We start from the raw sequence: 18,127 nt of genomic DNA on the forward strand, positions 1-18,127 counted from the left end.
ATGCACACGCAAGCATGCGTCAAGCCCGCCTAGGTGCGATAACACCGATGACATCCATTGCGCCGCACATGTTACATATCGCCGCGAACGTCGGAATGAGAGCAATAATTCTGGGGTCATCAATCACTGATAACACTAAACTAATGAGCGGTAAAAGCTTTTAAAGCGTGGCCTATGGTCAATTTTGAGTATGGTAGTTTTTTTGGGATTTAACGGGTGCACACAATTTTAAAGCTTGACATGTTTGGTGTCTATTTACCCGATGTGACGCCGTCTTTTATATTTTACCAAAAAATTGGGTAATAATAAATGTTTTATAACATAACATAGTGAGAACAGGTTTTTTTTTCAAAATTTTCTGTACTTTTTTCATTATACAGTAAAAAAAAAAACCCGTAGTGGTAATTAAATAACACCAAAAAAAAGCTCTATCTGTCCCCAAAAAATGGTATAAAATTAATTTCAGCACAGCGTTGCATGACAGAATAAATGTCAGTCAAAGTACCGCAGCGCTAATTACTGAAAAATGGCCTGGACAGGAAGGGGGTCTAAACACGCCGGTCAGCAAGTGGTTAAAAAGTGTCCCGTGACTAAAAAAATGCTGCCCTATACAACATTTCCTAAAACAAAGGGGTATATTTCTAAAGGAGTAATTGTCACCAAACTTGCACGGCAGATGAATCCTGGTGCATGTGTTTTAATACAAATTGAATGATTACCCACTGGGAAATGTTTGGTCACATTTACTGCTTTATAAATATGCCCTAATCCTCTTTCTGTTATGTTCTCTGAATACAGCAACGTTTTTTCCCCCAAAGTCTGTCTTTGAAGAAACCTTCCTCTACAGATAAGATACTCAACAAGAGATTCAAAGTTCACGAGACAAAGAGCTAATATATACAATCCTTACATTTGCACTGGCTTTGTAAGTGATGCACGCTTTAATACGCAATTTAAATTACCCTGTATGCTAGACGTATCAAATTGAAACGTCAGTGATATTTCAGCTCTATTCTATTCATACACTGACCTTTCATTTTTATTATTAACACAATGTTAAAAGTGTATGATTTTATTACAAAGCCCATGCATCGTTAACATTCCATTAGACCCATGATAACCAGCTACAATCGTGTCACAGAAATTAATTATATCATCGCATCTGGGTGACACCTGACCTCCATTGAAGGTAACGTGATATCTTGATTTTTACTCTTCAACCGCTGTGTTATATTATTTTTCCAGTCCGTGAATTTGGATATATAAAAAAAAAATCATACTGTATGTATGAGTTCAAGAATCCACTTTATGATGTACTATAATACCTGCTGTTTTTAATCAGAGTCTGCGGTTAAAATGCCAAGAACAAGAATAGCACATTGCTAGGTGAGATAGTTAATAAGTGAGAAGGTGATGGGCAAGGGCAACACCTAATGCATATGAAAATGGATTTAGATACAATTTTTTTCATTTGATGAAATGGAAAGACCGAATCAAGAGTAAAAATTGGGTAAAAAAAATGTATAATTCATCGCAGAAGAAAATGATAAAAGAACTTCTAACATGGAAACGGTACTTGCAATCTTAAAATAAGTTACTGTTAATGAAAATAAGGTGCTTTGCATATGTATTCACCACCCCTTTGGACTTTTCCTCCTTTGAAGTGTTATATCCTGGAATTTAAAATAACTTTATCGAGATTTTATGTCACTGATCCACACAAAGCTGTACAAAAAGGCTGAAGTGAAACTACAAATCTTTTACAAAAAAAAATTGAATAGCCTTGTTTGCTTAAAGTATGTATCTCTTTGGCTGAGAACCCCCATTAATGAGTTTGTTGCAATCCCTTGCCTTGAAAAGTGACATAATTAGTTGAAATAAGTCCATCTATTTTCCATTAATGTGTCACATGGTGTCAAAATATATTTACCTCTTTCTGGTAGGCCCCAAAGTTTGTTGGACAATCTGTTGCTGCAAACAGCATCATGAATGCCTAGAGGTTATTGACACAATTCCAGGAAAATGTTCTGGGTGAGTACCAATCAGGGAAGGCTTATAAGGATAGCCCAATCGTTAAACAAACACCAAAGCACTGTTAAAGAGGACCTTAGCTGAGGAATTGGTGCCCAATGGAATCAAAGAGCAAAGATGTGCAGTGTCTCAGTGTGGAGGCGACCATTCTCAGTGGGTAGGTGACCATCCTCAGTGTCAGCTACTCTGCCCATCTGCCCCCTCCTCCTCTCCACCACATCGCTTAGCAACAAGGACGCTTTACCTCTGGCTCATGCAGGTTTATCACACGTGCCGCCGCCAGCCTGTTAACCCGCCATTAGAGACTTCTGCCTCCTCCCCTCCGGCTCCTGGCATCAGGGTCAACCACCAGGACCCCTGCGACAACAACCACCAGCCTGAGGGTCACACCTGCGCAATCCGTGCATCACGCTGACCGCACCTCCGTCGTTGATCTCCTACTTCCACCTACTTAACGGTGAGTTACAGAGTTCATTTGTTCTTGTGTTCATCCTCCAGCCTCACCTTGATATTCTGCTATTTCGTTTTCCATCTTTCTACCCGAGTCCATCTCGTCGCCATCCAGCAAGAAAGGCTTCGACCGTACCACTCCACACCATTGCTCCACACTCTCCTCTGCATTGGTCTGTCAAAGCAAGTGCTCACCCATTCACAGGTGAGTTGAATACTTTGTACCCCCAGCCTTTTTCCCACCACAGTTATTGCGCTAGGTTGTGGCGCTTCAGTCTCCACTTTTGTTTTTTCAGACCATCCTCAGTGTGGAGGGGATCATCCACATTGTGGAGGTGACCACCCTCAGTGTGGAGGTGACCATCCTCAGTGTGGAGGTGACCATCCTCAGTGTGGAGATGACCACCCTCAGTGTGGAGGTGACCATTGTCAGTGTGGAGGTGACCATCCTCAGTGTGGAGGTGACCATCCTCAGTGTGGAAGTGACCATCCTCAGTGTGGAGATGACCACCCTCAGTGTGGAGGTGACCATTGTCAGTGTGGAGGTGACCATCCTCAGTGTGGAAGTGGTCATCCTGGAAGAGGAGCAGGGCTTTGCTTCCTCTTGTCAGAGCTACACCACCCCCTCCTGATAAATGGTGATCTAAAGACTGATGGTAGAATAGTAAAGAAGCAAAACGAGAGGTGAAATGAGCACAGATCCACAAAATAGATAAAGCAATAGCAGGCAGATGCATTCACTATCCAGTCAAAGAGAACGGTGAGCAGCACAGTAGGGACATCACCAAATCTCACAACAAATCTGGCAAGTCTAGCAATCACAGGCAGCAATGTCTCAGATAGTCTCACACCACATATATACTGTTATGAGGCTCAAGACACACGAGTGCATAGACACGGGAAGTAAACTGCCATTTTTCAGGACCAATTTAACAAAAACATACTAGCAAATCTGCATTTTTTTACTTCGGGTCCAGTTTAAATGCATTTATGAAAAAGAGAAATAATATGGCACAACCACTACACTACCTAAAGAAGTATGTCTGCCAAAACTCAGTGGCCAGAGAACTTTAATTAGAGGAGCAACCAAGAAGCTAAAGGTTCTCTGAAGGAGCTAGAGATTCAAAACCTTGATGGGAGGAACTGCATATGGGACAACAATAACTCGGGTTAGGCTTTATGGAAGAGTGACAAGAAGAAATCAATTGCTGAGAAATAAAATGACATTCACTTTGGCATTTTCTGAAAGACGGGGGAATGGAGCCGGCTTTCTGGCCAATCAGGAAGCTTGGGGACCGGTAATGGAATGCTGCCCGACTTCCTGATTGGCCAGCTTCCCAACCAAGTGACAAGAGAGCATGGAGTCGGCTACCTGGCCAATCAGGATGTGTACATACTAGGGATGCACCGATACCGTTTTTTCGGTATTGAGTATGTGTACCGATTTTTGTTTTTCGATACTCGCCGATAACGAATACCAATCCCGGAAGCCCCATTAAGGAAGCCGGGTGACGTGTAATGACTCGCTGCCCGGCTTCCTGAATAGCCAGGAAGTCGGCCCCATGCTCTGGTATTGGTATGGCATCGGGAGCATTTGGGTGAGTACGGGTACTCACCCAAATACTAGTATCGGTATCAGTGCATCCCTAATATATACTTTAGCTGGAGCCAGCAATCATATTACATGTTATAGGTTTTCATCATTTTTTTCCCCAGTCCCTTTAAAGACATAACTCCACGTTTCCTCTATAACAGTGTTCTTATGAAGAAACTTTATTAATATGAACTGCTTTTAACAGGATGCTGAGCAATCACCGCTACCAACAACCGTAACTAACACGTTTCCATATGGTGAATGAAGAGATGTATACATTAGTTAAATTAGTCAAGTTGATTGTTATTTTACTTTGTAATTGTAAGTAATGTGTTTAATTTATCTTGCCAGATGCTAAGCAAATTGAGATGAAATACCTTTTAAACGTTATGTTTTATTCCTTTGATAACGCTAAAGTTAAAACTCTTCTTGATTTGATAAATCATTAAGAGCAGTTGAAACTTTGGCATTCGAGACAGGAGATTCTTTGGCATCTGGTTATAACGCGGCATACTTGATGGGAATTCTTTTTTCGTTATCTTATATCTTAAACAGCAAGCTAGAAGAAAAACTGTCCTAAGGCTGAAGCTGGACATGCATGGTAAAAATGTGATCAGTCAATTCCTTATTCAGCTGGGGATGGAATTGGAGCGGTGCGTTCACGGAGTACTTTGCTGTTGGTGACCCTTTTGGATAGAGCAAGGAAGGGTCATATTGTCCTGGGTAAAGAAACAAATAAAAAACATTTTTAGTAGAGTGGGGAAGGGTTGCGACTTCTAACCCTACTTTATTGCTGAACCCTACTTTATCTTGTTTCCATTACAAGCACTTGTGTCATTTCCTGTACAGGTACAAATGTCCATCCTATAGCACTCCTTACTGGAAATCCCAAGATTTTGATGGGTGCTTGAAATGACCGCAGATGGCGCCGCACATGGAACAACTTTGAATACAGAGCACCAGCACACCAGCACACCGAGACTCTCATCTACTCTGAGCCTAATGAAGGGGACCCTGTGTGGCCCCGAAATTGCCTGATTTTCTGAGTGACATCTATTAATAAATGGATTTGCACTGACTTGAGAGTCTCGGTATGCTGGTGTGCTGGTGACACCTGTTTTGAAAATTTCTTGTACAGGCGTCACATGGAAAGCATGTGAGGTACCTAAACAAAGGGGTCACAGACATAAATTAAAAAAACCTTGCTAAAATGGTAACTTTTCCTCAGTCTATAAAAACCCCAAACACATACTGTACTATGAACCTAAGTAATTTGAAGCCTTTTCTGTAAAAAGTACCTGTGAATAGACCAGTGTTATACAGTCCTCTAGGTTAGGGCAGCCACCATGATTTATTCATTCAAATGAAAGTTGTAGGGAAAAAGAGGCCTTCCTGATCATTTGGTAACTTGCGCTGTCATGACAGTATCCCACAGGGCCAGGAGGTCACTGGTGCCTATTAAAGGCACTGAAGTTTAAAGCAGCTTCACTTGCTAATGTTGCAAGGTTTTAGGCACACGCACCTCATGCCATTCACATGTCTCTGCTCCTTTCTCTACCAGAGGATTCCCAAGTAATGAGATTTAGTAGGATTTGTTCCCAGACTGGGACACTACCTGAGCAATTGGCAGTCAAAAGTCACCTTTTGACTGCCAATGAACAGCGTCAAATCACAGGGAAGTGAACCCAGTATACTGCTTTTTAGTTGGCTTGACAACTGCAATCCACTTAGACTGTAGTGAGATAGTATAGATGTCCTTTGAACCTCTCATAAGTTTACTAGAGGATCCTGTGTTATGTCCATTACTGCAGTCTTTCTGTTGTTTATTAACTTTCAGTTCATAAGAGACTGGCATACTTTTTTCCCCTGGAGATTAACTTTAGGGCACAATGCCACCCAATATGGATTATTCAATTTTTACGATGAATAATTGTGTTCTGTCTCCTGCCAGATCTGCAAACTAAAAGGCTAAGGAAATGGAAATGCTTCTTTGTCTGAGTTAGATTTTTATTAAGCATGTTTAGAGAACTCTAAGCAAGACACACCAAGGGCTCATGAGAAATACCTGCTAAAGTAATTTTGAGTTTGGAAGTGAACTTTTTGTTGTGGTCCTATAAACATGTAAATAACAGGGGATCAAACTCTGGCCAAGCAGAAAATTTGTATGGGGGGAGGAAATAGCACTTTAAACCCCTTATACTTTCCGTGCACTCCTTGTGGATTCTAATAATGCCAACATTGATTTGATCAAGTTCATAACAGTTGCTGCCACTTATGGAATTATTGGCCATCCATCCATGAAACAAAAGCCATCAAGTCAATTGAAATTGAAGTCAAACCAACCCAAAGAAAATCTAAATCTATAAAACAGTAAGTATAGCGAGAGACAAAGGAAGAACTTGATCTTCAAGAAATAGCTTGCTATGGTCATTTGCTCATGCTTCAAGCTCGGATAGATAGACATCATGGCTTCCATGTTTGCACAATTATTTTCTGGTAGTGAAAATACAGAGAAAATGGGTATGAATCATTCTGGGTCACCTATCCACAATAGCCGGTCATTTAGAGTTTGGACAAAACTAATAAATGTATCGGAGAAGATAGCAGCTGCCTCGTGCAATTGACTCTCTCTCTCCATCAAATCTTTTTTTAGTTCTATTCTGAGTTGCTCACTGCAGTGGAAATCATTTCAAAATGTTCCAGCTCCTATAAAATCAAGTCTTTGTGTCAGAACAACAGATGTTTCAATAGAAAAAAAAAAAGAGATGTGTATATGTATTACTGGTACTGTTGTCTGCTTTCTTGAATAATTCTGGCATACATTGTGCTGAAAATCCAAACTAGAAACATTTAAACGTGTAAATCTGAGGTATTCCTAGCAACATGCAGATATATCATTTCTTAGCAAAGCTTACTGTTCATTTAATAGCAGAAAAAGGCGTATTAAAGACAGTGAAGAAAAAGATATTTAACTAGTTACAAATAATCGGCCTAGTTAAAGAGACCCTGTATTGTTGAAGTGGTGCTCAAAAGGGGCCAGGCAGAGGACAAAAAGACTAGTCATGTTCTGTCTCAACCACCAACTTATATATTTGCTTATACAACCTGAGACTCGTCTGTATGGATAGTATAACAACCTTCTGAGCTGATGGTATCCACATGCAGGGTCCAACTCACCAAGATGACTCAGAGTAGAATTCAATGTAGTTTATTCAGGCTTGACAATACAGAGGATGTGATTTCTTGTCATTCTCAGAGGTGTTAAGACATTTCTATCTGAAGCCTTGTACAGGATGAACAGATATCACAGTGAGGGTGAAGTAAAAAGAAACCGGGAAGGAGAGGCTGGTAGTGTCTAACCAGAAGACTGTACCAACTAACACGAAGCATGAGGGAGGTGAATGGAAAATACCAAATATACAGTATATGGAGATTAAGCTGTAGTAGCACTAATATACCTCTAGTTGTCAGGAGCATACCATAACATAATGATAAGCAATGACATACAAAACAGTGTAACAAAATAACAGAAAATAATACTGGCTGTGGCAGCACAAGTCACCAGTATTGCCTGTGGTCTCACTGCAGCTGGGCTTTCCCCATTACTTACACACTGTGCCTTGTTCTGCACTCTGTTTCTGTATGGAGGCCATCTTGATAGAGGAGCAGGGTTTTGCTTCTGCATGTCTCTGCAACACCTGGTGAGGTAATATTCTAGAAGCAGAATGAGAGGTGGAGGAAGGACAGATCCACAAAATGAATGAAGCAGACGCAGGGTGATCCTTGCTCTGTAGGTCCTCAGGTACTGCTCCCTCTCCAGTAAGAAGAACATTAAGCAGCATAGTAATGGCATCACCAAATATCCCTTTAAATCTGGTGAGACTAGCAGTCAGAGACAGCAGTATGTCAAAGAGGAACTTTACCCATATCTTCAAAATAACAACAAACACACCTTTAGAAATGTTTAGTAATGCCAATCTACAAACAGATACTGTACTTATAGATAAAGCAGGCTTTTTGTTCCTTGCATTTCTTGTTTTTCTTTTCTTGGCCATTCTTCTCACTGTGGCCTTTTTTACTAAGGGCATATTAAGATATCCCCTTTACTTCCTGAAACAAGGAACTGTAATTAAAATGAAAATATGTCCAAAAATGCATTAGTGGAATACATGCGCTATATCTGTGTTATATTTTATTATTTATTGTCTGTTGGATTTTTTGTATTCTCTGTTACATATTGTAATGTATTCTTACTTACCCATGTCCTACAGGACTTTAGTCGCTGACACTGTTGTAACTCTGCAATTAGGCCTGCTTTGTATGCTTGTATTATTGAAAATTCTTCAATAAAAATTACTTGCTTAAAAAAATAAAAATGAAAATATGTTTATTTAAGAAGATGTCATATCAACACGCATAGCTGCATCCTGATGTGATTTTTAGTCCAAGGGGGTAAAGGTTAACTTTAACTGGCCATACGCTATACAAATTTCAGTCAGTTGATTAAGAAATTTGCATAGTGGGTGCCCCTGTTGGCACCCTTCTGGCTGGCATCCCTCGATCAGCAGATTGAAGGAGCCAGTTGGAAAATTTTCGGCGGTGGTGTGCGCTGGAAAAAAGTATGGCATGCAGTACAGTGCAGTGCAATATGGCACAACCACGCAGGATAGCGCTGTGTCCATAGCACACAAAAAAGTCACTTCACATTTGTGACATTTTAATAAAGTTCTAAAAGAAAAAAGAAACAGTGTGATGTATCATGATCAAGAGCATCAGCCCTGTGCCAGGCACTTGCATACCAGCGGCCATGTGGTGTAGCGCGGCTGCTTGTGTGAATGGGTCCTTTGTGATTGCAAAGAAAATATCTGGTGCTTTTGCCATTTGACGTGATTATAACAATATTTCCAGTCCCAGGCTGAGAATGCTATTCAGCTGCTAATAAATTGGCTAATCGTCACCCAGAAGGTATATGCATATGTCCTTTGCACGTCGGATTCTTCCTCTATGCTCAGTACAAACAGGCACAAACACCTCCTCTCCTCCTCCTTCCTTAATGCCAATGCTCTGAAATGTGCACCTTGTACTCAACATGCCCATAGGATAGACTTCCTCAATGCACTGATGCAACTTCAGTCAGCCCTGTCAATATGAATTTGCTTGTGTCACCACATTATGCAACTTAATGTTTGAACAATGTAACATTATCATTGCTTGCTGGAAGCAATGCATAATGGGATATGTGGTCTTAAAAAAATGGAGATTGCATCACATCAAGTAGCAGGGAAAGAGATGTAAAGCAGTGACAAGCCGTACCTTTGGTTCCAGATGAGGCATTCCCCAGCCTCGCCCCAGCATGCCCAGTCCCGCCACAGCCCGCCGAAGCCCTGCCCACATTATGTTGTAACCCCACCCCCAGCCCGATGTAGCCCCGTTTCCCAACACAGTCCCCAAGCTAGTGTGAAGGAGGGAGGCAGAAAGGAGGAAGGGAGGGGGCTCCCTGTCCCTCACTTGCTCATCACTCCTGAGGCATCGAGATTGATGGCATCAGTGTTTTTTTTTTTTGATTGGACAGCTTGGACTAATGGAACTTTGCCATTGGTCCAAGCCATCCACAGAGCTCACGCCTCTAACACAGAGTAGAGGCTGTGACAGCTCTTGCCTCACTAGTTAGGTTACACAAGCAGTGGGGAAGCCCGCTGCTGTGTAACCTAACTACCTGTTAAAATCCGGATGCAGCGCTGCCTGTAATTAAAAGGCAGCACTCCGTCCACGACAGGTTGCACAGCGGGGAGGCTTTCCCTGCTCTGTAACCTGTTACAAGCCGATCTGAAAGGAGAAAAAGCTCCTCCATTTTCCTCCATAATACTAGGTGAGGCTCTGCCTCACCTGCCTTCCCTGAACGCACGTCTGTGATGCAAAGCATTCTGGGAATCCGGGAAGTTGGTGAAAGTGATGGGCAGACGGAAGGCAGCACTCACTACATAAAAGTTTTTTTTTTTTCAAGTGAGCTTTTATTGCATTTACCACAAAAACTCTAGTCTGTATTCCTATTACGATTCTGATGTTACAACAGGAGAGGATATGCTGGGACTTCACAATATGCTGTATTTAGTATGCACAACAAATAGTTTGAGTGTCATTTTTACTAAAAATAGGGATTTGGTAAACAGCTACGATAACATCACGCGACATAAAAACATTTTCAACTAACTATATATAATTCTGTGGGTCCTCTGCTCCCAGAAAATATATAATTGCCTTTGGGTTTCAAGTGTGTTTTTAATATGCAAATAGAAAATTTAGTACGTCTTTGCAAATTAAAAGATAAAAATGGCTCCAGCGGCAAAAGGTATTAAGCAGGGAATTGTAGACATCACCAGCATGACTATTGTAGACTAGTATAAGGGCTATAGTGTCTAATATAGCACAGAATATCTATTTCCTGAGCCAACGGGTTTAATACAAATGATATATAAGAATACAATTAAAATAAAAACCACTATAAAATGCTATTAACACCTTGTCAAAAAACTAATCTGAGTTTTATTTTTCTCAAGAAGGAAAAAAAAAATGATATACCATCTGACGAACTTGTCTAGAGCAAACACAATGTATTTGCACGACCCTGTGGGCGAATCTTCCATCGTGATCTTTCTCAGCCCAGAAGGCCGTGGGCACGGATTCATCAACAGGCGACCGGCCAGGCACTGAGTGCCACTCCAATTACACAGACCTCTGACTCTGAGTTTAAAACATATTGGCATCTCAACGTCTGAACCTGACAACCAATATATGGAGCAGCAAGTGGAAATGTTATAGAAGATGACAGCGTGTAGTTTACGAAGCTGGCACATGCGATGAGTTCCTTAAAGTCCACCACCACTAATGTCAATGGTCTGTCACAGTGAGGGTAATGAAAGTGCAACGGCGGCGGAAGCTCCGACGATATATGTCAAATTAATCAACTTTAAAAATAGCCAGAACAGCGTGATCTCAGCCATGACTTCACAACAGAGCTCGTTATAATACCAAGATAAGTAGATATGGATTTATTCTCTCCGGACCAGCTTTAGATATTTCAGTCATTTCCTTCCCTGCAGAAAAATGAAAGGGGGGGGGATTATTGCAGATGTACAGAATCTTTTCTGACTTCTAAAAGAAAGAAATCTAGACAGGATATAAGTGTAATGAGATGAGGAATGCCGGCTGTTACCCCCAAATAGATACCAGCGATATAAGAAGTCACTTACCCAACAGGAACTGCTCGAAGAGTTGGACTTCACCGGAACATTTTTTTAAACAAATTATTTTAACCACTTGAAGACCAGAGTGTGAAACCCCCTTCCTGGCCAGGCCATTTTTCAGTACTCAGCGCTGCGGTACTTTGATTGACATCTATTCCGTCATGCAATGCTGTACTAAAACAAATGTTATACAATTTTGGGAGGATGGATAGAGCTTTCTTTTGGTGGTATATAATCACTGCTGGGGGGTTTTATTTTTTACTATATAACAAAAAAAGTACCCTAAATTTTGGAAAAAAAAAACTGTTTCCCTATGAAATGTTATGAAGCATTTATTATCACCCCAATTTTTGGGTAAAATATAAAATACAGGGTCATGTCAGGTAAATAGACACCAAACATGTCAAGTCTTAAAATTGCGCGCACCCGCAAAATCGCAGAAAACGACCACACCCAATATTGGACATAGGTGACGCTTTAAACGCTTTTACCGCTCATCACTTTAGTGTTATCAGTGATTGATGGCCCTAGAACTATTGCTCTCACTCCAACGTTCACGGCGATATGTAACATGTGCAGCCTAATGGGTGCAATCCCATTACGCCACATAGTTTTGCACATAGGCGCAACTAACGCATGTTTGCGTGTGTATGTGGGGGGTCGGGGGACTTTAAAAAAAAATGGTGTCATTTTAAATTTTTTTTATATGTGACTTTTTTTAAGCTTTTTTTTTTTACACTTAACTTTATTGCTATCAGATAGGGGACTAAGAAACCCTCTATGTGATAGCAAATTAACATAACAGGTCCTCTTTATGAAGACATCAGGGGTCTCCAAGACCCTTAGTGTCACCTAGGGACCCCCAGACATCTGCTTCACCAGCTTCTCACCGGCATCTGTTGCCGGAGAATGACACTGAATGCGGAAGTGATGTAATATACATCACTTCCGCATTTGGGGACCGGAGAGGAGATCAGAGGGAGGTTGTGTACTAATCTCCTTTTGATCTCCAGTAACAGAGTCGTTGTGCCAGTCCTAGCCGCTCTGGGCATAGCGGATCTCGGGACTGGCAGCGGCACGACACAGGGGACACACCCTCAGCTATTACAAGCGATCGGGCGTCTCTAGAGACACCTGATCGCTTGAATGTAAACAGCCATCGCTGGCTGTTTACATTTCCAACGGTTTCCCTACTCGTGTGCACAAGCGTGTAATGGTCGTACCCTGGTGAGGTCCGGTGCCGCCATCCGTCGCGGGCCTGTGCAGGCACGTCGGGTCTTCTCCTCCTCGGGTCGCACACATCGGGTGACGGCTCTTGGTGTGCCCGGAATCGTGCTGCGCAGACGCGTTGTGGATCGCCGGCGCCTCTCTCTCTGCCGGGAGATGCGTCCTGCGCAGGCGCACCCCGTAGCTCCGCCCCCTCTAGAGCGAGCGCTCGGCTTAAAGCCGCCGCTCGTTAGTTGATCGGCGTCCCACTATTGATGTAGGTGGACGCTGATCAACTCAGCACGCCACTCGCTCCCTGGACCTCAGCAAACCGTGTCACTGCCGCAACTCAGCGGGCTCCAACCCATGTCCCTGCCTCAAGTCAGCGGGCTCCAACCTGCGTCACTCTGCCACAAATACCAGCAGAACCGCAAGTATCTGTAGAGGGAGCACAAGCTGGCTCCAGGTCTCATAGACCAGACTGGAATACTTTCAGCTACTGTTAGCTATACAAATGCTGTACTGTTCATCTCATGCTAACTTAATCATTGCCGTACTGCTCATCTCATGTTGATTTAGCCACTGTTGTACTGCTAGTTATGCAAATGCTGTACTGCTCATATCATGTCGATTAAGCCACTGCTGTGTTTCTCATCTCATGCTAACTTAACCATTGCAGTACTGCTCATCTCATGCAACCTGAACATTGCCATACTGCTTACCTCATACTGGTTATAACCACTGCTGTGATTACCCAGGTATCACTGTGTTACTCAGCTCCCTTAACCCCAGCGGGGAAATGATATGAAGCAGCAGGATGTATTAAGACGCCCTCCCGCTCCTATAAGGCTCCCGCCCGCCGTTCAGGAACAGCCATGGATGGCAAGTGGTTAAAATATTCAATTGCCCAACAAAATGGGTTACCATTGCAAATACTGAAAGTAGTATATCTTGTAGTATATCTACCGAATCATGTGGTAGTTTATACCAGGGGTCAACATGTCAAGTCCTGGCCTGTGTAACCCAGGCCTTAGAAGTTACTCGCCACCAGTTTCCCACCTAACCCCTACCCTGCCCCAGCCTTAACTCTGCCCCTAAACACACAGTTTATATATTTTTATATATTTTTATCCTTGGGTTGAACTAAATGGTTATGTGTTTTTTTTCATCCTATGCAGCTATGCATAAGTAGATCTAAACTCTAAAGTGAATGACATTTAAAGTACATTGAGACCCCGTTCACATGTAGCGACATACCTATGCAGCGGCCGGGATAGCGCGACTTTCGGGGCGACGTTCCAGCGACGATCCAGCGACGGTAGCGCGACCTTCTCCGTCGGGCTCCATAGAAAAAAAGCAAAATCCGCCAAAAAAAGGGTCCGGTAGAAGCGACTTGCGACCGCGACGAGAGACGCGCGACATGGATTTAAGACAGCTTTATTGAATAGCATTGGCCGGAGACTTCTCGCAATATCGCGCAGCAAAAATGTGCGATATCGCGGCAGAAATCGCGCGATACGTCGCTACATGTGAACGGGGCCTTAGCCCTCGTTCACACCTGACCGTTTTGTAGCGCGTCCTACGCTCGACGAACGCTTTACAAAACGCTCAAAAATCTAAATAGCATTGTAGTCAAGGGTCTCGTTCCCACCTTTCCGTATTTCCGCCCGTCCCTACCGCGCTACAAAACGGCCCACGCCTGAAAAGGTCCAGGAGCTTCTTTGCGGTGTATTGGGCCATTTTGTAGCGCATTTGCGCCCATAGACTTCGACGGGAACGGACGAAATGAGTGTTTGAGCGTTTTTGGTCGCAGAAATCGCGCATAGAACACGCGTTCCGCACATGGCTACAGACCACTCCCACCTTGCAGAGAGTTGTTGCAGAAGACAAGATGGAGGATTCAAGCACATTTGGCATGCTCGATTCTGAGGCCTTCATACAGCTGGTGCAGGGAAGACCATGTCTATATGACATGCGTCATTCAAATTATAAAAACAGACGCATCAGGCAACGCGCATGGCTGGTCGCACAAGCTACGTGGCCGGATTGGGAAACCTTCCCCAAGCAAGCAAAGGAATCAAAAGGTACATGTTAGCAATGTTTTTATGTGTTGAATATTTTCTTGCAGAATGCATGCACTGTTCTTCGTCATGCGTGCATTGTTTGCATATGACTTGTGTTCATTATTTCCATGTAACATGCGTGCATGTCTGCTATGTTTTCAGGCAGAATGCATGCAGTGTGTACTGACATGTGCGCATTATTTTCTTGTGACATGTGTACAGTGTATAGTGTCCCATGCATGCAGTATTTAAATGTGACATGCGTGCAGTTTTTTATGTCCCATGCATGCAGTATTTAAATGTGATATGCGTGCAGTTTTTTTTAATGTCCCATGCATGCAGTATTTTAATGTCACATGCGTGCAGGTTTTTTTTATGTCCCATGCATGCAGTATTTAAATGTGACATGCGTGCAGTTTTTTATATCCCATGCGTGAAGTATTTTAATGTGTCATGCGTGCAGTTTTTTATGTCCTATGCATGCAGTATTTTAATGTCACATGCGTGCAGTTTTTTTATGTCCCATGCGGGCAGGGTAAATATGTCCCATGCGTGCAGTTTTTTTATGTCCCATGCATGCAGCATTTTAATGTCACATGCGTGCAGTTTTTTTATGTCCCATGCGTGCAATGTAAAATATGTCCCATGCGTGCAGCTATTTAGAAAAAACAATACTCCAGTCTGTTTTCAATTCAAATATATTTTATTGGTATCAGATCAAGGGAAAATTATGTTTAATTTTTTGAGGGGAATCAAGACTGAATCGCTTGCATCTGCCATGACACCTCCCCCTCAGGTGACATGAAGTATGCAGCGAATCGGTCACGAATGATTGTGAATGGCCAAATACCGCAGAATCGGAGCTGCTGCCGTATGATCCAACATCAATATAGCGGAAGCAGTAATTGGAATCTGCAACCGCAAAGAGCACGAAATAATTTTTTTTTTTATAAATGAAGAAACGGCTCCCACTGCCAATTGGTTTCACGATCCGGACATGTTTCCCATCTAGGGCTCCAATGCAGTGTGGGAAGTTGCAGGATGTGGCAAACGATGTTGCAATTTCAAGCCACTCCTCTTTGGTCGGTTCCTTCATCACCACATCATGGAGGACCTCCCAAATCGCAATGCACGTTTCTTTTACGATCCTGCTTGCCGTTGATTTGCCGAGCATGAACGAAAAATGAATCGTGGCCAATGACTGGCCAGTCGCTAAATACCTAAGAAATGAAAAGATAAAAGCAAGAATTTAATTAGTTAATGTTTAAAAATGTTTTCCACAGTCGATATCCTAAAAAAAAAATGGAAGAGCATGAAGGACGCCTTTACACGTCACAGAAGAAAGGAGCGGGAATATCGCAGTGGCGCGGCTGCCAGTGCCCCATACCGCTATATTCATGCGGAGCAGCTCTCATTTCTTATTCCATGTACAGAAATGCGGAGGTAAGTCACGTCAATAACCATTACATGCATAAAATCATATATAGCAAATACTTATGTATTGTTTATTACTCTTTACAGCAGCGACAGTAGCTGGGAGCCAACTGAGACACCTGGAGAGGACCAGGTGGTGGAATCGCCCACAGAGCCTTCCTTCTCCCCAGGACCACTGACTCCCAACACCAGAAGGCAGCACACCACCATCACCACCACCACCCCCGGCGACAACAACCACGCCTGCCCCACAATGCCGGATGACTCGACGCCGGCGACAATTGTTAATGCCCCAACGCCAGAGATTGCAAAGGGAGGAGGACAGACTCGCAGATGTCCTGGACTCTATGTCCCACCCTGTCCCCAGGCCTTCGTGCAAAGCACATTTCCTCCTGAGCCTGGAGGACAAATTGAAAAAGGTGCCTGAAGATGGACAGACCGAAATTCGGGAAACTATCACCAGGGCCATTGACGCTGCTATTTTGAAAAGTGTCTCCAGACAACCTGACACTGCACCCTTACCACCCCCACCAATTTGGCATCCACCACAGCACGTCGCACCCATGCACTCACACACCCATGCATACCCACACACATCCACGCACCACCCAGAAACATGGCACCCACAACCACATTCCCCATATGTGTATCCCTCCACCAGCCTGGCACATAGCTCCACCACCTACACACAGCAATCAGCAGACTATCCAATGCAGGTTGAGGAGCACTTGGCGCGTCCAAATGATCAAAATTTGTCATTTATTACGTTAAACGTTTTCGTTGTCTCCTCCTACCCATTTGAGCAGGAAAGTTTACGTATAAGTTTATGTTATTTTTATATAGTAAATGTTAACTAAAATTTTACAAAGAGTTTGTGTGGTTTTTTGTGGGTTCAAGATGCAGGTTATTAAAATATTGTTAGGATTTTATTCATTAAAATGTTGGGTTAAACATATGTAGGAGGGTCACACATGCCATACGTCAACATGCATATCACAAAGACACCTAGGTTAGAACAGCACAACGCACAGGACATTACAGCAAGAGGCACAACACACAGAGCATATATAGCATTAATATACAATTTCATATATAACTCTTGCAAACAGATTATCATTTATAAGGAGGGGGTAATGACAGTACTGTCACAGATCAGATTTATGCTTCTTTTCATTGGTCTTTAATTCTACAAAGGAGTGATGTAGTGAACTTACCGCAAGGTAATAACTAATCTTTCGGGGGGTGGAATGCTGTCACGCATGAAGGTGTCCTGACGCTCCAACTGGACCGACAGCAATCCCAGTAGCTCATCAAAACTGTAATATATATATAAAGGTTTGTGGTCAATACTAGCAATTAGACAGAACAACAATAATCACTAACAATTGTTTATGTACTAACCTATTTTTGGACATGCGGGTATAGCTGAAAAACTTCTCCTCATGTCCACGAAGCGTCTCATACATGGCCCAAAACTGGCCTCTTTCTTCACGGTTCGCTATGACCGGATGAACCCAGAACCGTCGCATACTCTCTCTCCTTCTCCTCAATTGCATCAAGCGCACTGCTGCAACGACTGCTGCAGTCCGTCTTCGTGTAGCCAGATCCATAATAAAGCACTCAGAAATCGAATCTCTCCTCTGCACAAAAGACAAAGACACCACACGGTCTTTTGGATACAGGAAAAGGAAATGCTGCGTCTCCAGAGTCTTTCATTGGACGCTTGCGGAAAGACCGGAATTCTTTTTCATTGGACACCTCTGTTGTCGCTCCAAAACCCGCGTGCGCCGCGCGTTTTTAAAAATACGAAAATAAGTAAACTCGCAAACTGGCGGGGGGAAAACGCGCGTGTGACGCGCGTATACAAAACGCTCAGGTGATTTATCAAAACTGGAGCAAACTAAATCTAGAGCAGTTTCCCAGAGCAACCAATCAGCTTCTCTCTTCAGTTTGTTCAGTTAAGGTTTGAAAATGAAAGAGGGAAGCCGATTGGTTGCCGTGCTCTAGATTATGTCTGCTTCAGTTTTGATAAATTCCCCTCACTGTATTGGAAACAATTGTTATATATATATTTTTTTTAAATACATGTTTCACCTTTATATTCT

This window comes from Nanorana parkeri, unplaced genomic scaffold (assembly GCF_000935625.1).
Source record: "Nanorana parkeri isolate BGI_ZX_2015 unplaced genomic scaffold, ASM93562v1 scaffold138, whole genome shotgun sequence".
Taxonomy (NCBI): domain Eukaryota; kingdom Metazoa; phylum Chordata; class Amphibia; order Anura; family Dicroglossidae; genus Nanorana; species Nanorana parkeri.